The following is a 24,599-nucleotide window of genomic DNA, read 5'->3' on the forward strand; positions in this document are numbered from 1 at the left end:
TGACTATCACAGAATGTACACAACTGTAAGATTTCCTGTGTCTGTGACTATCACAGAGTGTGCACAACTGTGAGATATTCCTGTGTCTGTGACTATCACAGAGTGTGCACAACTGTGAGATATCCTGTGTCTGTGACTATCACAGAGTGTGCACAACTGTGAGATTTCCTGTGTCTGTGACTATCACAGAGTGTGCACAACTGTGAGATTTCCTGTGGTGTCACAATGTGAAACTATGTCGTACTATCAGAGTGTGCACAACTGTGAGATTTCCTGTGTCTGTGACTATCACAGAGTGTGCACAACTGTGAGATATCCTGTGTCTGTGACTATCACAGAGTGTGCACAACTGTGAGATTTCCTGTGTCTGTGACTATCACAGAGTGTGCACAACTGTGAGATTTCCTGTGTCTGTGACTATCATAGAGTGTGCACAACTGTGAGATTTCCTGTGTCTGTGACTATCACAGAGTGTGCACAACTGTGAGATATCCTGTGTCTGTGACTATCACAGAGTGTGCACAGCTGGGGATTTCTAAGATGGAAGTTCATTTGTCTTGAGGTTTCAGAATCTGGGGAGTCAAAGGTCAAGAGGTCAAATTTGCTGAGGCATTTTTCTGTCTCCTAACTTAGTCACGGGAAGGGAACATGTCAGGCCCAGATGCCTTCCTCCCAAACCCACCTATGAGTGTGTCTTAGGGTTTCTGCTGCTGTGAAGAGGCATCGTGACCACGGCAGTTCTCACAATGGAAACATTTTATTGGGAACTTACAGTTTCAGAGGTTTAGCCCATTATTGTCATGGTGGGACATGGTGGTGTGCAGGCAGATATGGTGCTGGAGCAGGAGCTGAGAGTTCTATATCTTGCAGGCAACAGGAAGTAAAATGAACCACTGGACATGGCTTGAGCATACATGAGACCTCAAAGCCTGACTCCACAGTGACACACTTCCTCTAACAAGGCCACACCTACTGTAACAAGGCCACACCTTCTAATAGTGCCACTCCCTTTGGGGACCATTTTCTTTCAAACCCACAAAGTGAAACTCTTCTTCAATAATGATGTTGATGGCTTCTAAGGACAGAATACTCATAACTTCATTCCCTCTTAAAGAACCCACCTTTTCACAAGGTTGCACTATGGATTGGATTTCCAGTTCACCTACACTGGGGACACATTGGAGACATAGCAGTGTGGGGTCTTGCCCCACCGGGAACTTATGTCACCTCTGAAGAGGTGGTCTGGAACCAAGGAAAGGTAAGTGCACCACTCACCTGTTTCCCAGCCTTCCTCTTACCCAGAGACAATCAGATGCAGCGGGGAGTCAAGTCAAACAAGAACTTGTTTATTGATAGGCAGTAAGCTTCTTTTATACCAGAAAACCTCAGAACCCTAGGAGGGAGTGAAGGAACCCAACCATCGTTTTAAAGGTCACCCTATGCTCATTTTCTTGTTTGTGAGTTGTTTATGCACTGACGTCATCTCCTGATCTTTGTATCTTATCTCAGCATAACCAACTTGGGCTAACTTCCTCTCAGCTCCATCTTTGTAGCTCATGTGTGCCCACATAGCAGTTGTGTGGAAATTATAGGTCTGCTTCCAAGAAATTGCACCCAGTGTGGCCAAGCTAAACTGGAGTGTGTCCCAAATACTGGGATCTGATGCTCTTTCCTGGCTTCCACAGGAACATATACACCTGTGGTAAGCATGTGCGCGCGCGCGCGCTCACACACACACACACACACACACACACACACACACACACACACACACACACACACAATTTCTTTAATTAACAAAATTGGGCCTTGTAGTAGTGGTGCATGCCTTTAATCCCAGCACTCAGGAGGCAGAGGCAGGCGGATCTCTGAGTTCTAGTTCAGCTTGGACTACAGATAGAGTTTCAGGGATGCACAGAGAAACTCTGTCTCCAAAAAAACAAAAACAAAAACAAAAACAAAATCAAACAAACAAGCAAATAACAACAACAACAACTGGGAGGCAGGAGAGCTGGGCTTCCACAGTGACATACACATTTATAAAAAAAATTATATGGGCTGGGCATGGTGGCATAATTAAATCACAGCCCTCAAAATACAAAGGCAGGAAGACAGACAGATAGATAGATAGATAGATAGATAGATAGATAGATAGATAGATGAGATAGATAACTAGATATATAAACACAATCTGCTTAATACATAGTTACTTGTATGTATATGTATAGCTTGATCTACATAGTGAGACCTCTCTGTCTCTGTCTGTCTGTCTGTCTGTCTGTCTGTCTCTCTCTCTCTCTCTCTCTCTCTTGTGTGTGTGTGTGTGTGTGTGTGTGTGTGTGTGTGTGTTCTTGCCACCAGCAGACCCAGATGTAGAACTCCCAGATCCTTCTCCAGCACCATGTCTTCCTGCACACCACCATGCTCCCCACCTTGATGATAATGGACTGAACCTTTAAAACTGTAAGCCAGCCCCAATTAAATGTTTTCTTTATAACATTTATAAATGTTGTGGTCATGGGGTCATAGTTTCTTTTCATAGCAATAGAACAGTGACTGACACAGACATTAAGATAATTGAAGTAAAAAAAGTCTTTTTTTTTTTAGATCTGGCTGTCCTAGAACTCACTATATAGATCAACAAAAGGCATCTTAAGGACAAAAAAACTACAGGCGACTGTGGAGTGCTGCATGCAGAGGAAATAATCTTCCCCAGGGAGGAGTCCCCAGGCTTAGTTACTTTTCTGTTGCGGTGGCAAAACATCATGACCAAGGGAACTTACAAAAGAAAGGATTTGGTTTGGGGATCATGGATGCAGAGGGTTAGCGTCTGTGGCCATTGCGACAGGAGCACGGCAGCAAGCAGGCTGGCATAGAGCCAGAGCAGTAGCTTGAGTGTTCACATCCTTATCCTTAAGTAGTAGACAGAGAGCTAACTGGGAATGACAGAGGCTTTTGAAATCACAAAACCAACCCCACCACATCTCCAACAAGGTCACACCTAATTCTTCCCAAACAGTTTCCATCAACTGGAGACCAAGTATTCAAATATATTAACCCGTGGGTGCATTCTCATTCAAATCACCACCCACCATTGGTTATCCAATATTAAGGATATCCATGAAAACATATACATACAAGTAACTTTATGGACTAAGCAGATTGTGTTTATACATTTAGTTATCTATTTCATCTATGTATCTATGTATCTATCTATCTATCTATCATCTATCTATGTATCTATTTATCATCTATCATCTATCTGAACATGAGAGTCATCAAGGGGTGGGGTTCATGGGAAGAGTTAGAGAGAGGAATGAGAAGAAGGAAAAATGATATAATTATATTTTATAATTACATGTAATTACATTTTATATTATACATGTAAAAAAAAAAAACCACATGTCTTAAGGGTAGGGCCCTAACATCCTTATGAGGCGAGAAGAAAATACAAGACATTTCTTTCCTTCCTCGTCTGTAAACAGAAGGAAGGCTGCATTCCATAGATGAATGTGTGTTCCAAAGTTCATAGGTTGGACCAACAGTGTTGAGAGATTTTTTAAAATATAATATTTTAAAATTAATTCTTTGAGAATTTCATATGTTTCTACAATGAATTTTGATCATATTCACCCTACTTCATCCCTTCAACTCTTCCTGGATCCTACCCATGTTCCCTCCCATTTTCATGTCCTTTTAAAATTAATTCACTAAATCTAATAAGTGTTGTCCACTTACGCATTTGGATGAAGTCATTAACCAGAGCTTGGTCAACCACCAGGGAACACATCTCTGAGGAAAACTGACTTTCCCTCTCTCAGCAACCATCAACTGTCAGCAGCTCCTCATGGTGGAATGTTGACTGCCTTGACTTTGAGCAGATCTTGTCTAGACAATCCCAGCAGCTGTGAATTCCTGAGTTCCATGGCCCTGTTGTTTCCAGAGGACACTCTTACACAACAGTTCTCCCTGACCTCTGGTTCTTACAGTCTATGATGGTTTGAATGAAATTGGACCCCACAGGCTCATAGGAAGTGGCATTATTGGAGGTGTGGCCTTGTTGTGGTAGGTGTGGCCTTGTTGGAGTAGGTGAGGCCTTGTTGGAGTAGGTGTGGCCTTGTTGGAGGATGTGTGTCACTTTGAAGTTTCAGAAGCTCAAGCCAGGACTGGTGTTACTCTCTCTTCCTGCTGCCTGCCTATCCAGATATAGAACTCTTGGCTGCTCCACCATCATCATGTCTGCACCCACCATGATGATCATTATCTAATGGACTAAACCTCTGAAACTGGGCTGGAGAGATGACACAGCAGTTAAGAGCACTAGCTGCTCTTCCAGAGGTCTTGAGTTCAATTCTGAACAACCACATGGTGGCTCACAACCATCTATAATGGGATCTGATGCCCTTTTCTGGAATAAAGTTGTACATGCAGATAGAGCACTCATACATAAAATAAATAAATCTAAAAAGAAAAATAGTAAACCTCTGAAACTGAAAGCCCAATTAAATGTTTCCTTTATTAAGAGTTGTCATGGTCATGGTGTCTCTTCACAGCAATAGAAACCCTAATTAAGACACAATCTTTCCATCCCCTCTTCTGATGATCCAGGAGCCTTGGGGGAAGTGATGTAGAAGTTCCATTTATGGTTGAGCAGAAAAATAGGATAATAGGACCCTTCGTTTTTAGCAAGGGTGGGGTTGAATGTGATGATTTGAGAATGTCCCCCACAGGCTCAGATGTGGTGGCTTGGGTGGGCTTGAGAGGTGTGACTGTGATGGAGGAGATGTGTGACTTTGAGGTTTCAACCCTATGTGTCATTTCTAGTTCACTCTTGGCCCCATGTTAGCTGTTTAAGATGTAGACCCTCAGCTCTCAGCTGCAGTTCCAACCATGATGCCTGCGGCCTTCTCTTCATTACCACAGACTCTGACCATTTAGAACTGTAAGCCCACATGTTCTTCTCTATGTTTCCTTAGGGATCATGGTATTTTACCACAGAAACAGCAAAGTAACTAATATAGAGGGTCTCACTATGCAGCTCTAGCTGGCCTGGAACTGAGGTAGGCCAAGCTGATGTGGAGCTAACAGAGGTCCACTTGCCCCTGCCTCTCCAGTCCTGGTCGAGATCCACCATACTAGACTGAGGTGAGATCTTTAAAAGCTTGTGAGGGTTCTTGCCTCCACACAAGGGCTAATGCTGTTAGTCAGTTTGTTGTTGTGGGAGTGGGTTCCTGAGAAGTTTGAGCCCTTCTGTGTATCTACCTTGCATACTCAATAGCTCTTCTATCTTGTGCCATGTTGTGATGTAAGAAGGTCCTTACTGCATGTGATCCATTCATTTTTTTTTCTGCCTTCTCATCCTTCAGAACAGTTTTCTCCTCCTCCTTTCTGTTAGTGGATGAGGTGTTTGAACGAGAAATGTCCCTATAGGAGCATGTATTTGAATGCTTAGTCCTCACTTGCTGACACTGTTTGGGAAGCATATGGAGATTTTAGGAGGTGGAGCCTTGCTGGAGAAAGCACATCACTGGAGGTGGGCTTTGTGCGTTTATAGCCTCCATCCACTTCTGGTTACTCTCTCTGCTTCTTGTGAGTGTGACTGAGATGTGATGGCTAAGCCTCCTGCTCTGGCTACCTTCTGTTACGAGCTCTCCATGCAGAACCATAAACCAAGATAAACTTTCTTCCTCAGTTCTTTTTAGTCCTGGTATTTTTATCACAGTAACAGAGAAATAACTCCTATGGTGTGATAAAACATAGCTCTGGCTAACTGAAACTCAGATTCACAGAGATCAGTTTGCTTCTGCCTCATGAGTGCTGGGATTAAAAGCATACAGCACTTTGACCAGCTCAGAAGCAAGAGTTCTTTGAGAAGTTGTTTTCTCTGCATTGCTGAGTGACTGCTGGGTCCAATTTTACTATTCAGAATTTGTGTATATGCAGGTGTCTTCGCGAGCTGTCCAATGTTGTTTGAATCTTAGATGGTCTTCTAATAAAAAACCTGGAGCCAGATATCAGGGTGAAAGCTGAAAGATCAGAGAAGCAGAGCGGCCAGACCCTGGTTCTTACCTCTGTGAAATCCTCAGCCTGAAGAGAGTGAGTTCCTGTTTTCTGATGACTTATATACCTTTCTCTGCCCTGCGGTATTACTTTCTGGGACTAAGAGGGTATGTGCTTCCTAAGCAGAGGAATAAGATCTCAAGTGCTGGGATTAAAGATGTGTGACTACCAAATACTGGGATTGAAGGTATGTGCCACCACTGCCTGACCTCTATGTCTAATCTAGTGCCTGGCTCTGTCCTCTGATCCTCAGGCAAGTTTATTAGGGTACACAATGTATCACCACAGTCCGAGGTCCTTGTAAACATTACCAGGTCATTCTGAGTAGTGAGCACTTTCCAGTTCCGAGAGAATTTAGAATGTGAAGCAGACAGTACAGGCAGGCAAGCCAAATCAGGCCCTGACACTTAAGCTGTATTTGGCTCACACATACATTGACCCTCCCAGTGTTTTTTATCTTTATTTTTTAATTTTGATTTAGTTGGCAGCTTTAAATGGAGATGTTTCATACAAAAATCTTAATCTCTAGCTTTTTTTCGGGAAAAGTTGCTGACTTGGAAAGACTGAGTCTGTGTTCCCACACGGCTGTGGTTGGCTGGGGTTGAGTTGCAGCTGCCTTTCCAGCTGGACCTGTGTTCCCCATGTCCCGCGGGTCCCCTCTCCTCCCGAGGTTGGAGAGCTTGAGGACACCCAGGCAGTGAATGGAGCCGTCCATAGCTTCCTGCTAGGCTCTGTGTGTGCCAGGCTCATGAGGTACCTGACGCTGCCCGAAGAACCGTCTGTTTCTTCACCCACTAAAACCTTTCTGAATCTTTCTCTTTCTACCTCAGCAGAAGAGAAAAGGAAAGACTATGGCATTAAGCAAGGAAAGCGAAAAGGCAAAGCATCTAGACAATGCTGAGATAGGGCAGCACCTTAAAAGGAAATGTTATCACAGTGCAGTCACTTAAACAACCTCGCTCTAAATCTCCTTTTTATGTGAAGAAAGTTGTACCCAAGGGGCTGGGGGTGGAGTTTAGTTGATACATGCTTGTCTAATGTGAATGAAGCCTTCGATTCTGTCCCCAGTGCTGTATAAATCTGGTCTAGTGGCACAAGTCTGTAATTCCAGAACTTGGGAGATGGAACCACGAAGGTCAGGAGTTCAAAGTCAGCTTCAGCTACACAACAGATTCCAGGCTAGCCCAAGATACATAAACCCCATTTCAAAGCAAAAACAACACCCCCCCAATACACCCAGAAAAAGTTTCAAAGTAAATCCTCTGTTTAAAGGAATAAAGAAGAAAGCAAAGGGCAGAGGTTAGTCAGTCAGCAGTCTTACCATGGATAGAGAAAGATGAGGACTATATGGTGAGCTGGGTCAGAGACACTCTCTGTATGCGGTGGGATTTGCAAAGCTGCCCACTGAGAAGAATGTCCACTTTGATGTGTACCAGCATACTAACTCTTGCCTTTTTAGGTAACAGTAAATGAAACAGAGGTAAAGGATTTGGAGAGATGGCTCAGTGATTAAGAACATTACTACTCTTGCTGAGGACCTGGGTAAGTTCTCAGCACCCACATGGCAGCTCACAGCACCCTTAACTCTGGTTCTAGGAGATGTGACAACCTTTTCTGGCCTATGTGGGCTCCTCCACACATATGAGCATTCACACACACACACACACACACACACACACACACACACACACACGGGGTTGACAAGAGAAACTTGAAAGTCTTCTGCAGCTCAGCACAGGCTCTCAGGAGAGTGCTGTAGACCTCTGCTTACTTACTGTAGCCCCATTGGTCAAAGCAAGTTACCCTGCCAAGCACAGAGGAGGTTGGGAGGGGACTCTAAGGGCGCGGATATAATGAGGTGTGATTTCCCCACTAAGGAAACTGCTCTGGAGTGGGTAAATAGAATCTGGGTCAGTATCTATTCTGGAAAAATATAGTAATTGATCCATATTAAAATTGGATTATAATATTTTTATTCCTTCCATTACAAACATGCTTATGTTTTAAATGCCAGTAATGTAGAAATTAGCAAGAAGAATGAGAAAAATCACCCAAAGCTTACTACCTAATAGAAAAATTCTCAAAATTCAATGTACATGATTCTAGAAACCTCTGCACACACACACTGACCGGGTCTCATCTGCCCCAGGAAAAACCCGACAACCAAGCAAACTCACCACTCACTGGTCTCCTTATTGCTCTAGTTTTACAAGTGGGAACTTTGACATCTGGAGGGAACAGAGAAAGGGGTGGATCTGGGGACCACTCCCCGGAACCCTGCTTTTCATGTCAGTGCTCTTTGTAGAAAATAAGTATGGAAGGAGGCAGATTGAGATCAGGGCCAACATGGGAGAGAAGAGAACAGAAATCAAGAATATGAAGGCTTTATCTCTGGGCAAGTATTGTCTCAGCCACTAGACTTCTTCCTGGGTGCCAACAAAGTCCCTCCAGGAAGCTCGCCTGGCTGACCAGAAAGTGAGGAGCTGGTACCAGGGCCCCATAGTCCTCAAGTTGCTGTCATTAGCGGTGGACCTTTCTTCTGTGATGTCGTTCTAAAAAGATGAATAAGACAAGAGGAGCACCAAGTCAGAAAGTTGAGGTCTTAGAAAACATGGCTAATTTGCATGTTGCTGAGCCATCCTGTATTCAGAGGGTAGCTGAAACAAAATTCAGTAGGGAGCTAAGGATGTTAATTAATAAATGTGAGTTTTCTAAAGATAATCCTGATTTCCTACACAAAAGTTGCTTGTGTGTGTGTGTGTGTGTGTGTGTGTGTGTGTGTGTGTGTGTGTATAACAGGGTTGTAGGTTTGTGCACATGAGTGCAGTATCCTTAGAATCCACAAGAGGGCATCAGGTCCCCTGGAGCTGGAGTCACAGGTCATTGTGACCACCCAGTGTGGGTATTGGGATCCAAACTCTGGAGCAATATAAACTCATAATGCTGGGCCATCTCTCTAGCCTCTGCTTTTGGCTTTGATAAATATGCACACATTTGTGTATAAATATTTGTTACATATTGTGATGTGTATTTTATTATATAGATAATGAACATGTAATATATTGTAATATCTTGCCCCCTTTACAATATTATCTATAAATTAATTTTATCCTAGCTTGAACTTGTGGCTTGATAGGTAGCCCAGATGAGTCATTCAAACGAAAAAAGACATGATCTCATAAGCATTATTTTAAAAGTTTACTCCATTATTCAGAAGTTTTTATGCTTCTAGAAACATCTCTGCCTCCCCAGTGGCCATCTGAGGACAATGAGATAAGTGTGCAGGGAAGCAAAGGAAGGACAGTGCTGCTAGGGGCAAGATCTCACACCCACATGCTCCAGCCAGAGATGGCAACCCTCCCCAAATCCAGTTCTCCAAACGCACATGATCAAACAGTATGTTAAAGCTTCATTTGGGCAAGGGTGACCATGATTCACTTTTCATAGACCCACGAAAGCAAGAACATGACTTAGCTTACATCTGCCTAGGCAGCATGTTTCCTTGTTAGCTGTAGGGGAGGGTAATGTACAGGAAAAGGTGATGTAATGATTGTCTCACTTTCATTATTCTCTCCCAAATGAATAACCGTCTACACAAGGGATGAGCTCACTCACTATTAGTGGAACAACATCTGGTGAGCTAGGGCCCCCAGCTGAACACGCTGCTGGTTTGAAGCTATATTTAACCAGCAGAGACTCCACGATTGTTAGTTACATGGATCACATATGCAGCCAAGCTACATGGTGAATATCTCTTTAAAGGGTAAGGAAACACTCCTTAAAGTATTTTAACACGCGAGCCTCACTTTTCCTTATGAAGCAAGGCATTCACTCACCAGGAGATCCCGAGCTATTATTAGAGGGGACCATCTTAGACATGTGGCAGATGCCTTGGTCCTCTTTGATTGAGGCTCAGATGCTCACCATAGCTGTTTAAGTTTGAATTTCAAATCACAGATAGGAATCTCTCTCCTCTAATTTCCCCTCTCATCCTTAATTTCCAGGCAGGCCTGCCACACTGACAATGGTGAATCTTACAGAGTAATCTATCTAATACATTTACCGTAAATGATGAATCATCTTGTACTTAAATCTAATGAGCAATGCTCTAAGTCAATTTGACTTTTAAAAAATGCACCACAGCTACGGTCATCAGTTAAATGTGCTAACAGAGTAATGTAGAGGCTCAGACACACGCACAGTCATGAAGCTGGAGTACTCTGGGATCTGCCTTGTGCCAAGGTCTTCAGCGGGATTGCTCACTTAAAACCATGACATTAAGGAGGCACAGTGGCACACGCCTTTAATCCCAGCACTTAGGAGGTAGAGGAGGATCTCTGTGAGTTCAAGTCCAGCCTGGTCTAGAGAGTGAGTTCCAGGAGAGCCAGAACTACATAGTGAGACCCTGTCTTGAAAAAATAAAATAAATAAATAGATAAATAAATAAAGCCATGACACTTAGCAAAGAAGATAAGAGATCCATTCTACAAGGACCAGGGACATGCCTTCAAATTTAGGATCCTCTCATTTCCTCCCCCATAAAATGCAGTAGCATTTTGTCATGAAGATTTCAGCAAGCTGTTCTTCCTAAAACTTAACACATCAGTTGTAGGCTAGCCTAGCCTAGCAGGCACAAGGTCCTGGGTTCAATTCTTTGAGCCAGAAAAGCGAATGAATAAAATCAAATAAATATATCGATTATGAAAATAATGTTTACTTATTGAAAAATACAGAAAATATAATTGCTTTACCATGAGTTTAATCAAACATATTTTTCTTGGCACAGGTTAGTATTATGTTTTCACATTTATTTATTTTCTGTATATGTCTGTGTTTATGTGGGGGTGCTGTGTACGGCATGGAGCATGGCAGAAGTCAGAGGACAATCTGGAGACTCCATTCAGGCTTGGTGGCCAGCCCCTGCTGACTGAGCTGGCTTGCTGGCCAGGTTGGTCTTTTTAAATGGACTACATGTAAGCATTTTCTCACGTTATTAAATATTCTACAATTTCCTTCTAAGTTGCCATGCAATATTACATAACACGGGCATACTGTAACTTATTAAATCAATTTCCTATCAAACACTGAATGCGCTTCTAATTTTTGCCATTATTAATAAGGCTATGAAAAAATATGTGTAGCTGAACCTTTGCTCCTATAGATTATTTTTTCTTAAGATTAAATTGATTGCAGAAATAAGGCTGGGTCAAAGTGCATGCATATATTAAAGAATTTTAATACCTGCTAAGCAGAGCTTTATGCAGGGGTAAGAGTTTTTACTCTTCTCTACCTAGAAATAATAGTCTTAAGATTAGAAATGCTGCTATGTATAGGTCCTCTGCCTCAGTTTACTGTTGGTTCCCATCTATTCAGCAAGAGGGCTGGAGCAATGGGAAAACTGGTTATTCTGTTTCCCATATTCCTTCCTTTAATCTGTACAGTAACCCTGAGCCAGATGAAGTTCAGACAGCTCATAGACAGAAGAGCCTGCTACCTCCAAAGCCCATGCTTGGGGCTAGAGATGGCTCTGTGGTTAAGAACCCTGACTGCTGAGGCAGAGGCATGTGGATCTCCTGAGTTCGAGGCCAGCCTGATCTATAGAGCTAGTTCCAGGACCGCCAGGGCTACACAGAGAAACCCTGTTTCGAAAAACCCAAAACAACAACAGTAACAACAAAAAAGAACACTGGCTGCTCTTGCAGAGCGCCCACATGGCAGCTGGTAACTCTGTAGCTCCAGTTCCGGGGAGTCCAGTGCCCTCTGACCCCTGTAGGCACTGCATACAAGTGGTGAATGTGTGAATGTGTGTTTGTGTGTGTAAGGAAAACAGTGATACACATAAATAAACACTATCGTTAAAAACTTACTCCTTACCCACTCACTCACTCACCCACCCACTCACTCACTCACTATTCACTCACTCACTCACTCACTCACTCACTCACTGACTCAGGTATGAATCCATTGCAACATGCTCTGTGAGCCCTGCTTTTCTAGGCACAGGACATTCAGTGGTGAACTAAACAAAGTCCTCGCCCTTAGGTATTCACAGCAGAGAGACAGAAAGTGAGTGTGTAAGATAACATCATGTAGCGCTGAGTTCCAGGGAGAAGGATGAAATAGGGAAGAGGGATGAAGACTGGCAGCGTCCCATGTGAAACAGATGTTCCAAGACAGCCTTTCTGAGTAGTTGATGGGATGAATCATCCAAGGGCAAAAATGGAGGGCAAACTGTCCCGGCCAGAAGCCCAGGATTAAAGCTCTCACACCAGGGCATGTGCTGTGTGTGCAAGAAGCACCGTCGAGGTCATGGGGCTGCAGCACAGCAGAACTCGTGTGAGCCTATGAATCAGTTCCAGCACGTTCTGGGACAGGGGAGTTAGGGGCCAGCCGCAGAGCAGCATGGGAGGAATGGACCGGCTGCAGATGTTGTCTGTGGAACCCCATCACCGCCATTGTTATGCAGAGGAAAGGTGACTTACTGCCTGTCCCTCACTCTACTAGCTGTAGGGAGCTGAAAACCTTAGGCCATGACATAAAAACTAACCCTTCAGTGCAGGTGAGATTGCTCAACAGGTAAAGACTTTTACCACTAAGCCTTATGACCTGACTTTGAACCCCAGAACCCATAAGGTCAAGGAAAGAGCTGACTCCCACAAATTGTCCTCTGACCTCCACATAGTACATTCCAGCCTGTGCTGACTCTCTCACACACATAGTCAGATTGATAAACAAACAAACAAACAGTTTTAAATGCTGACTGTCTAGGCCCAGGAGTTTGAGGGTTATTCTAAGCATAAAAGGGAGAACTCCAACCCATGGACTACTGACTTGCCCTCCTCAGAAGAGAAGCTGTGTCTGTTCCTTTCATCCTTGGGAATAAAAGGTTGAAACAAAAAATAAGCAATTTATTTAATAGGAATTATCTTACAACATTGGGAAACCATTTCATTTCAAAGCCCAAAATGATGTAGTTATTAATCACGTTAGAGGACAAACATGTCTATCTAGAGACCAGCTATTTCCTGATGTCATTTAGACTCTTAAACTCTGCATGTTCTCTTACAGAAAGGACATCGGCTTCCTTTCCATTCTTGCCAAAGTATCTTTCCAAATTTCATTTGAGATTCAGTTAATTTGTTATGTATTATCAAGAACTTAAATGTTCCGTTGTCTGTTTCTGCCTGTGTTGTCTGTATGTGGTGTATGCATTTGAGAACACTGGTATGTGCAAATATGGAGGCCAGAGTACGACTCTGGGCCTCTTCCTCGTCGCTGTCCACCTGTCCACTTCAAGATGGTTTCTCAGCCGGGTGTGGTAGCGTATGCCTTTAATCTCAGCACTCAGGAGTCAGAGGCAAGCAGATTGGTGGGGGTTCGAGCCTGGGCTACACAGAAAAATCCTGTCTTGGGAGAGGGAGGAAGAGGGAGAGCAAGATAACTGTTGAAGAAGTCCTCTTGTGTTTCTCAGATGACTTTTGAAGTGAGCATGGCTGAACAGTATAGAATACAGGCCCACGAGGTTCCTTTCTTCCCGATGACGGCGAAGACCCGGCACCGGACGTCAGGAAGTTACCCCGCTCCTTCCCCATGACGGCGAAGACCCGGCACCGGACGTCAGGAAGTTACCCCGCTCCTTCCCCATGAGAGTGAAGACCCCGCACCGGACGTCAGGAAGTTACCCCGCTCCTTGGCAGAGCTTCACCAGGTTCTGAGTTTTTCTGTACTTCTGACTTGGTGCGGATCTGAAGCAGTTCTTCGTGGGACCTGAGACCGGGTGCAGCAGGCTACAGGCGCTCTCCAGTGTTCCTGGAGGGAAGTGTCAGGAAACAGCAGGCCGGGACCTCGTGTTCTGAGGCTCTGCAGGCCTTTGCAGGCGGCAGGCCTGAGGGCGGTACGGATGGTCTTCGCAGCATGGTTAGTTCTTTCAAATCAGCGCAAACCCTAATTAGAGGCTCACAAAATTTCTCACCGACCACACCACCCTAAATCACTACCACAGCTTTGTTAGTTTTATCACTTAGATAAGATTTGATTTGATGTACAGTTTCTCAGTTTGCTCCACAAGCATTTTGCTTCGTGGACCACAGGTTGCCATGAATTACATCCATAGGTATTGCCACAGATATGTCTGAAGTCAAGTGGCGGGTGTAACTGGTCCAATATAAAGGAGCTGCTGGGGCCAGACGGTGGTGGTGCAGGCCTTTAATCCCAGCACTTGGGAGGCAGAGCTAGGCGGATCTCTGTGAGTTCAAGGCCAGCCTGGTCTACAGAGTGAGTTCCAGGACAGGCACCAAAACTACACAGAAAAACCCTGTCTCAAAAAACAAAAAACCAAAAATTAAATTAAAAAAAATAATAAAGGAGCTGCTGGGTCTCTCGGGGAGCACAGGGGTTCTCATAAAGCTCTGCTCCACAACTGACTGAATATGAATGTGTTAGGTTTGTGACATGCTAGAACATTAGAAATTTACTTCCTTAAAGTCCTATGTGGCTAAGTATAAGGTAATTCTATTGACCAGAAAAGGACTTCCAGATTGCACATGCAGGGCTTTCTTGTATTAATTGAAAAAATAGTTTGTCCTGTGTGCCCCGCCTTTCCCAGAGAAGCTGGTTTATTCTGTATAGTGTGTAACACAGGGCCATCTTGTTTACAAGAAAAGCAGCTCACTCCAGTGTTGTTTAAGGCATATTTGAGCTTAATTGACAGAATATTGGAAAGCTCAGCAAGCTGAAGGGCTGTGTTAGAACCACAGTGATCTTCAGGCCCTCCGTGGCTGGAGCTGGCACTCGACACTCTGTGTTCTTCTGACTCTCCCTTCTGTTTTCACAGGCATTTGGTTTTGATTTTACAGTGAGGAAAATCTTGTTCTTCATGGAGAAGAATAAGAGTTTTCTTTGACCTATAATTTCTTCATCTCTATAGGAAAAGTGTCTTCTTTCAGCCAGTTTTAGATTTTTAAAATCCTGGGGCAGGTCTCCACGTGGCTAGGTTAAAATTGTGTTTCCAACCCTGAATGGATTCCTGTGGGTAAGGATCAGATTGTGGGAAGGAGGGTGGGACCATCGCGCACCACACAGGCATATTTGATTTTAAAAATTAAATATTTTTGTTATTGAATGTATACATGTTATTTCATGTATTCATATATGTTTTTGATCAAATATACTCTTCATTTCCTCCCCTCTAATTTCTCTCTATTCTCTACCAATTTTTCCTCCCAACTTTTTGCACTCTGTTTTTAAACTTGGCATCCACTTAGTGACGTCTGTAGACATGGGTATGGGACCAGGCACACAAGCATGAGTAGTTTCTCAGAGACAATATCTCTGAAGAAAATTAACTCTTCCTCCTTTAGGAATGGTTAGGAACCAATTTGCCAATGGTTCCTCAGCTTGTAGTGGGTAGCTGTTCCAGCTTTCACCTGGAAGTACTACCCCTAGTGAGGCTTCCAGTAATGGCCACACCTACCTATGACCTGCCCTGCCTGAGATGGGAGCCCTTGAGACCTGGGATCGGGATGTGCCAGCTCTCTTGGTTCCTGGTGATCCTGGATGCTGGATAGTAGACCGAGTGGAGTTCTCCAGAGAACCCTGCTGGACTACATCTCACCTCTCCCGGATCCTGTAACCAACCCCTTTACTGGCTGTAACTTACCCCCAAATAAACCTCCTTTTAACTACATGGAGTTGCCTTAATAATTTCACCAATATCTGGTGCTCATGTGGGGCAAACTCCAAAGGCCTGGGTGGCCTCTGTCCTCAGCCTCCTCTGTGGCTGCTGTGGCAGCTTTCCACACTTTCCACCCTTCCCTGCCTCTTCCTTCCTGTCTCTTTTAAAATTCCTGCCCCTCCTGGGGACCAAGTGCTTACCTGTTCAGCCCAAAACCACCCAGTACTGCCCTTCCCTTCCCTTCCCTTCCCTTCCCTTCCCTCCCCTCCCCCCCCCCCCCCCCCCCCCCCCCCCCCCCCCCCCCCCCCCCCCCCCCCCCCCCCCCCCCTCCCCTCCCTCCCCTCCCTTCCCTTCCGTTCCCTTCCTTCTCCCTCCCTGGCAAGTGCACCCGCTTAGTTCCATATAGCCAGGGAGCACCTCCACGGAGTCTGGTTCCATTTTTGAGTCAGGTTCCAGTCCCTCCCCGACCCCAGCAAACTTAGCCCCAGACTGAGGAGAGCCTCTGTGAGTGAGGCCTCTCCCCCAACCATGCCGGCTCCTGCCCAAGCTCCCGCTGAGCCCACGGCTTCCACTGTCTCACCATCTCTCTCGGTTGCTGCTCAGAGGCTGCCCCCCAGCCAGCTCCCTGGGGGCACCTGTTCCCCTTGCTGCAGAGGCGCCGAGAGGGCCTCAGAGCCGTGGCTGCCGGGCATCATCCTTGCTTCCTAGAGCTCTCTGCACCCTGAGCTCAGGCCACTCAACCCCACACACCAACATCTTGGCTGAGGGAAGGGTACTGAAGGCCCAGACCACAGAAGCCAAGCTGGGCCCTGGAGCTCCAGGGAGTCCCAGGAAGATCTGCCTACACTGCCTCACTGCTGCTGCCCCCCCCTCCTCCACACGTGCACACGGGACACTGCTCCCCCAGCGGCTGCCAGCTAAAGCCTTCAGTAGGACCTGCTTTAGAGCTACACCAGAGACACTTGCTGGCTGAAAAGTGCTACTACACCCAAAAAAACCATTGCAAGGATGGTAAGACAAGCAAGCCAGTGTTTTATTTCAGGTAAGAGCATTTGATAATTTTACACCTTAAAATTGACTTACAAATTTTGAGTAATTCTTATAATATGGCCATAAACATTACCTCATAAGAATTTTAAAACTTTTTTGCTTGTATGATGAATGACATTATCCTGGAAATATACGACCGTCCTAAGGTGTATCTGGCCTGTACCATTTTGTCATTTACCATAATAATTTACACAGCTTTCAAACACTGGTTTAATAATAATAACAAAGATGAATCGTTATTGGGACTGATACAGGCTTTAAAAGATAGCAATGAAGGCCTACATAAAAAGATTCTTTCCCTGGAACCTGCTAACCAGAATTTACAAGATAGTAATAAAGATTAACAAAACAAACTTCTTAGTTTAGGATCTGCTAACTTAATACAAGAACTTCAGTCCATTAATAATAAATGTATAGCCAAATTTAATTTTATTGATAGTAAATATGAATACTTAATGAATAGAACAATAAATCTACAGGGCCAAGTTATCACTATTCAAACACTTATAAGGAAGAAAGATTATCATTAACTGATAAAATAAAGTCTATGGAATCATGTGTTTCAGAATAACATAAAAAGTTGCATGAGTCCATGATAAATCTGGAATCCCTTACAAGAGAGGAGGTTCACTCCCTAGAACAGACCCTAGGGGCTCATTTGCGAGCCCTGGAAGAAGCTCTCAGTAAACATGACAAGGGACCTAATAAGCAGAAGGGCAAAAACATATAGGTTGTAACATCTCCAGATGGCTCTCATACAATGGCTTATCCTGTCATCATCCATGAGAGGCCAGCAGATGACAGACACCCTCAGCCATATGTGGAATTTACATTACAACCGATTTTGATGAGGGATTTTAAAAAACATGAAGGAAGCAATAGTCATGTATGGAATACACTCAATACATGTAAGACAGATGTTAAATTCATGGTCTACCTCACATAGAATCATTCCAGATGACTGGAATCAGTTAATTTCAGCTGTTCTAGAATATAGCCAGCAGTTACAAGTGGAAAAGCTGGTTGAGAGAAGAGGCAAGAAATTTAGAGCAACAAGGTAAACTCAGAGGTTTTGATATCTCCCAAGATCAAATTCTTGGTGAGGGACATTTTGCTGATAGGAATGTACAAGCCACTTATGATGAGCATACAATATCCCTATGCCATGCAGCATCTCTAAATGCTTGGGGAAAAAATTCCAGAACCAGGAAAACCAACTGAGGTATACACAACGATATTTCAGGGACTGCAAGAACCTTTCACTGATTTTTTTTTACAAAGGCTGACAACAGCTATAATGAAAGTTGTGTCAGATAAAGAATTAAGACAAGTATTAGGCTGGGTGGTGGTGGTGCATGCCTTTAATCCCAGCACTTGGGAGGCAGAGGCAGGCAGATCTCTGTGAGTTTGAGGCCAGCCTGGTCTCCAAAGCAAGTTCCAGGAAAGGCGCAAAGCTACACAGAGAAACCCTGTCTTGGAAAAAAAAAAAAAAAAAAAAAAAAAAAAAAAAAAAAAAAAAAGACAAGTTTTAACTGAGACCTTGACATTCAATAATGCTAATACAGAATGCAAAAGAATACTTACACCATTAAAGGTCAGATCAGCTCCTTTGGAAGAATGGATTCAGTATCTAACAGTGTTGAGTCTCTTAACTATAGTAATGAGGCTTGGATAGGAGAGGCAATTCCCAGAGGTGGAAGAAGGCCCTGTGGTACCAAATGTTTTAACTGTGGTACACCAGGCCATATAAGTAAAAACCATACATGGATGCTCATAGAAGTACTACTCTTTCTTAAAAAAAAAAAAAAAAAAAAAAAAAAAAAAAAAAAAAAAAAAAAAAAAAACCAAACAGGATACCCCAACCTTATGAATTATGTAGAAGATGTGGCAAAGGGCAATACTGGACCAATGAGTGCAGATCAATAATAGATATATGTGGCTACTCTTTACTGGTGGTAAACACCTGAGGGGGCCTCTTGCAGGCCCCCAAATCAAACATGGTCCAAACACTTCCAGCCACTATGGAGGAAATTCCTCTCCAGGACAATTAAATAAACCAATGCCTAATGTAAAGAACGGTGCTACACTGGATGATAGAGCAGCTCTGATAGATGAATCAAAAATTCCAAGGAACACAATAAAATGAATATTTTGGCAGACTTCCATAAATGAACAAAGACTAAAGCTTAGAATTCAAATTAATGACTTTGTTCTGGAGGGTCTGGTAGACATGGGTGCAGATGTGACTATAATTATACCAAAATCATGGCATCTGAATTGGCCTCTTCAAGAGGTAGATGTCCAGTTTCTAGGGATTGGAACCTCATCTCAGATAAAACAGAGTTCGAGATGGGTTGGGTGCATAGGGCCAGAAGGACAGAGAGGAAGGATGAAGCCATATGTGGCAAATGTAGTTATGACTACATTTGGGACTGAGAACTGTTACAAACAGTGGAATACCCAGATTAAAATTCCCACAGTCTCAGAAAGGGAAGACAGACCAATGCATGTTTCTAGGAATAATATCATAACATGGTATAAAACACAGTCATCAACCATTCAGGCTGTACACAAACAGAGCACAACTGCTGTTGAACTCTCAAAAGTACCAACTGCCTTACCTTTAAAACTGATAACTAAAAACCTGTCTGGATTGGATAATGGCCTTTGACGAAAGAGAAGCTACAAGCTTTAGAACAGCTGGTTCAAGAGCAGTTAAATGCTCAGCACATTGAAGAATCTACGAGCCCTTGGAATTCTCCTGTATTTGTTATTTTTTTTTAAAAAAGTCTGATAATTGGAGAATGCTGACAGATATGAGAGCTATTAATAAAGTAATTCAGCCTATGGGCTTCCTACAGACTCAGATGCCCTTGCCCTCTCTGCTACCCAAGGAATGGCCTTTAATAGTTATTGGCATAAAAGACTTTCTTTACCATACCTTTACAAGAAAATTATAGAGAAAAATTTGCCTTCACAGTGCCTAATTATAACAATTCCCAGCCAGTCAAGAGATATCAATGGAAGGTCTTCCCACAGAGAATGTTAAACAGCTCTACCCTGTGCCAATATTTTGTGCAAAAACCATTGGAGATAATTCATGTGAAGTTTCCACAATTTATAATTTATCATTATATGGATGATATCCTATTAGCTGATCCAAAGTTAGGCACCTTAGAAAGTATGTTTGAAGAAGTAAAACAAGTTTTGCCTTGCTGGGGACTGCAAATTGCTCCTGAAAAAAATACAAAGAGGAGATTCTATTAATTACTTAGATATAAAGATAGAGCTACAGAAAATCAGAACCCAAAAGGTACAACTAAGGAGAGATCAATTGAAGACTCTTAATAATTTCAAAAATTGTTAGGAAGCATTTCCAACTTACTGGGTATCATGGGAATACCCAAAGATGGACTACCAAATTTGGCTAATACTCTAGAAGGGGACAAAGAATTAAATAGTCCAAGAGAATTATCAGCCAAAGCCAAGAAGGAATTGGCTCTAGTAGAAAAGACAATTTGAGAAGCACATGTGGATCATGTGGATCCAGAACTTAAATGCATTCTGGTCATACTCCCTTCTAGACAATCCCCCACAGGTATTTTGATGCAGAGGGAAGACATTATATTGGAATGGATATTTCTACCATGTAAACCAAGTAAGAAGTTAAAGACTTATATAGAAAAGATCTCTGATTTGATTCAAAAAGGAAAATTAAGACATTGCCAGTTGACAGGAATGGACCCAGCAGAAATTATAGTACCTTTAACTAATGAGGAAATTTCCTCACTATTGAAAGATAATGAATACTGGCAGAGAGCCTGCAGTAGCCTTTTGGGAGAGATTAACAACCATTATCCCTAAAGCAAGAGAATAGAATTCATAAAGAAGACTGAATGGGTCCTTCCTCACATTGTATGACAAAAGCCAATTTCTGGAGTCCCTACATTCTATACTGATGCAAATAAATCAGGGAAAGCAGGATATAAATCAGGAGACTTAAGTAAAGTAGTACAAAGGCCATGCAGCTCTGTACAAAAGGCAGAACTGTATGCCATTCTTATGGTACTGATGGACTTCACAGAACCCCTCAATATAGTCACTGATTCTCAATATGCAGAGAGAGTTGTTTTACATATTGAAACTGCTGAATTTATTCCTGATAAAACAGAATTAACTTCATTACTCATACAATTGCAGGAAATCATCAGAAATAGGGAACATCATATATATCTCACATATCAGATCCCATATGGGTCTGCCAGGAACTCTAGCACAAGGTAATAATGAGATTGATCAGTTACTAATTGGTAACATGCCAGTAGCTTCAGAATTTCATAAGAAACACCATATAAATAGCAAAGGTTTGAAGAAGGATTTCTCCATCACTTGGCAACAAACCAAAGATATTATTTTAAAAAATGTCCTACTTGCTCTTCTATAACCAAACTCCATTACCTGCAGGAGGCAATCCAAAAGGTATACAAAGAAATTAAATTTGGCAGTTAGATGTGTTTCATTTTGCAGAATTTGGAAGATTAAAGTATGTACATCATACCATTGATATCTACGACTACTAGAAATAGATTGCATAGTGCTTTATTAACCTTCAATTTTCTCAATGCTAGTGAGAAAGGAACAACAGCTGTGGAGAGACATTGGACAACAGACAAAACTCCTGAGCTAAACCAACCGGTTTACTTCAAAGATGTGTTGACCTCAGAATGGAAACCAGGATACATCCTACATTGGGGAAAGGGTTTTGCTTTATTTCTGCAGGAGAAGTAAAGCTATGGATAATAACAAAATTAATAAAAATTTGATTAAAACAGGAGAAACCCCTTGATGAGGAGAATTAAAAGTTCATCCACTGATGTGACATCTCTGCAAGTTGTAAGAGAAATTTAACACACAAAGGTTGGCGCAGGGTTCTGTTTTTGTCTTTACAGGATAATAGAAATACCCATTTTCCAGAAATCATAAGGCCTTGGGTATCCAGACATCTGCAGCACAAAGAAAGAATCTATTGGTACCAATCTACACAGGGTAATATCTCACTGCCTAACATCTATCTCTTTAACTCTAGAAGAGTTGTGGTTCCAATTCAATTATACACCAAGATGGCTTTGGAGTTGGAATTTGGCTCACTCCTTCTCTAAATCCAAGCATATTGCTAAAAGAAAAGGTTAAGAGATTCTGTCCCATATCAAAAGAGCCATCTGGTGTGGGACAGAAGAAAACCCAATAAAAAGGGACCGTTGTCATCAAGATTCTAATTCTCTCCATGCTTATTCTTGATTTATTGGAATCCTTTCTTACATATCATATCATCTTTAAATCCAAACTTTCCATTTTGATATTAATTAATAATGTTCAAGTTTTTCCACAGCAAAAAAAAAAAAAAAAAATAAGTTTTTCCAATAGCAATCTCTGAAGTCTCCAGAGGGAAGATGGGGCCCCACAGCAACAACTCTACTCAGTCCAGAATGATGCCATGGTACTCATAAACATTACTCAACAATCAACCTTGAACTGAAAACTCTCCAAGATAATTCCATTACAAGATGGTTCATCATACTACACATCTAGCCAGAATTTCAGACAACCTTCCCCACTACTCTGAGACTGACTGTAGAATCTAGTTAGTCCAACTGACACCTAAATATCTGAGCTTTCTTACAGGACCTCACAGAGATACCATCGCCCCCTGAACAGCAGGAAGCAATTCTAAGAAAACAACACCCCATTTTCCCAAAGTTTTCATGTTTCTGAGGGTTATGGATAATGGTTATAGGGTTGGGGGTGGAAGAAAACATTGGACTCAGTATTCCCCTTAAGAAAAGAAAAAAAGGGAAATGGATAGGTGTAAGATATTAAGGTAGATTATTGTATATACAGTAAACTAATTTAGTAAAATATCAGCCTTAGATAAATTACAGCTATGGATTCTTGTAGATTGATACAAATGTAAACTATTTTTATACTCCTATCTCAGATAATTTGTATATTGATACAATTACAGAACCATGTTTGTTGTAATGTACATATATTTCTACTCTTACTTGAAATGTTTTATATATTGATACAAATGCAAAATTATATTTGTCATACTGTATATTCTACCTCTGTTTAGGATATTTGGTATATTGATACATATTTAGGATTATTGTCATATTGCATATTGCACTATACATTCATACCTCTGCCTTAGCTATTTTGTGTATTGTCACAAGTTTGAAGTCATTGTCCTTTTACTGTACATTTGCTTACAGACTGTTTACATGAAGCCTTAGTCCTTAGGTTATTTAGGTAGATAAAATTTACAGATTTATAGTCACCTATGCTTGTCATCTCTATAGTTATGTTAGTTAGGTTCTCCAGACTTACAGAAACATATGTCAGATGGATAGGTAATCCTCAAACACTTAATATACCTAGAGAATATGGCATTTAAATGTTTTGATAACTTGGAATTCTGTTGATGTAAGACACAATTGCTCCTTGGCAGCACCAATCTGATCCCAAGAGAATGTTGAGCTTCTGAGACATTTCCATTTGTAAGTTTGTCTTCTTCTTGGCACAAAGTGGCCTACTGGGCAAAGAAAATGCCATTGCCTCAACTGCTGACAGATACTCTAGGCCTGTAGCCAATTTGAATGCACCAACAATGCTGAGAAACTTTAGGTGACTGTCCAGGCTGCCAGCTGTCTCTGTCTACTCTTGCAAGACTCCCAAAAGTTGATTGCATCCTTCTCCCATTTCTCAGGTATCATTATATTCCTTCTCAGGTCTTTGATGGGATTGAAGACTAACAGTTATAGTTACAATCTTCTTGTATCTTGGCTAGAACATATTAAGTATTAGATTTAGGTCCTTTAGGATAGGGCACGTTTTGGAATGATCTTTGTAATGTGCCATTTACCTATGCTCCAGACTTCTCTGGACTTCAGTATTTTAGTATGTGTCTCTTGTTTGATGTTGTTCTTGTTGGTTGTAGTTCCAATCTCGTCTAGGTCATTATCCCTTATTCCTTCTGGACAATATTTGATAATCATTTATATTGCATATAGTCTTGTATTAGGTCAGAACTTTATTATTCAGACAAAAGGGAAGAGATGTAGTGGGTAGCTGTTCCAGCTCTCACCTGGAAGTACTATCCCTAGTGAGGCTGTACTTAATTGCCATGCCTACCTATGACTTGCCCTGGGGCGGGTCCGAGACTGGAGCCCTTAAGACCTAGGATCCAGATATGGTGGCTTTCTTGGTTCCTTGTGATCCTGGATACTGGATGGTAGACTAAGCATACTTTTCCAGAGAAACCCACTGGACTGCACCTCAACTCTCTCAGATCCTGTAATGAACCCCTTACTGGCTGTAGGTTACCCCAAAATAAATCTCCTTTTAACTACATAGAGTTGCCTTAAAAATCCCCCAATATGCTTGGGGTGAGAATTTATGAGCCCCACCCACCCTCATCCATGCTGGGCTTTAAACTGGCTCAGTTTTGCTCAGCTCTTATGCAAGCAATCATATTTGTGAGTTCATATATGCAATGACCCTATCATGACTGACAAATATGGTTTTGTTGCAGATGTTCACTATCCCTGGCTCTTACAACCTTTTCATTCTCTCTTCCATGATAATCTCTGAGCCTTGGATGTAGGGCTGTGATATAAATGTCCTATTTAGAGATGAGCACTATACTCTCTTATTTTCTACATGTTGACCAATTGTGGGTCTATAATTAATTATCATCTACTGCAAAAAGAAGCTTCTTTGGTGAAGGTTAGGAGATGCACTAATCTATGGATATCAG

The 24,599-nt window shown here is 42.3% G+C and overlaps 1 pseudogene; it reads left to right on the forward strand.

The window, feature by feature from the left end:
* The first annotated feature begins 235 nt into the window (after positions 1–235).
* Positions 236–24,599, forward strand: part of LOC114701623 — a 31,171-nt pseudogene continuing 6,807 nt past the window's right edge.

Source organism: Peromyscus leucopus, chromosome 5, assembly GCF_004664715.2.
Source record: "Peromyscus leucopus breed LL Stock chromosome 5, UCI_PerLeu_2.1, whole genome shotgun sequence".
Lineage (NCBI taxonomy): Eukaryota > Metazoa > Chordata > Mammalia > Rodentia > Cricetidae > Peromyscus > Peromyscus leucopus.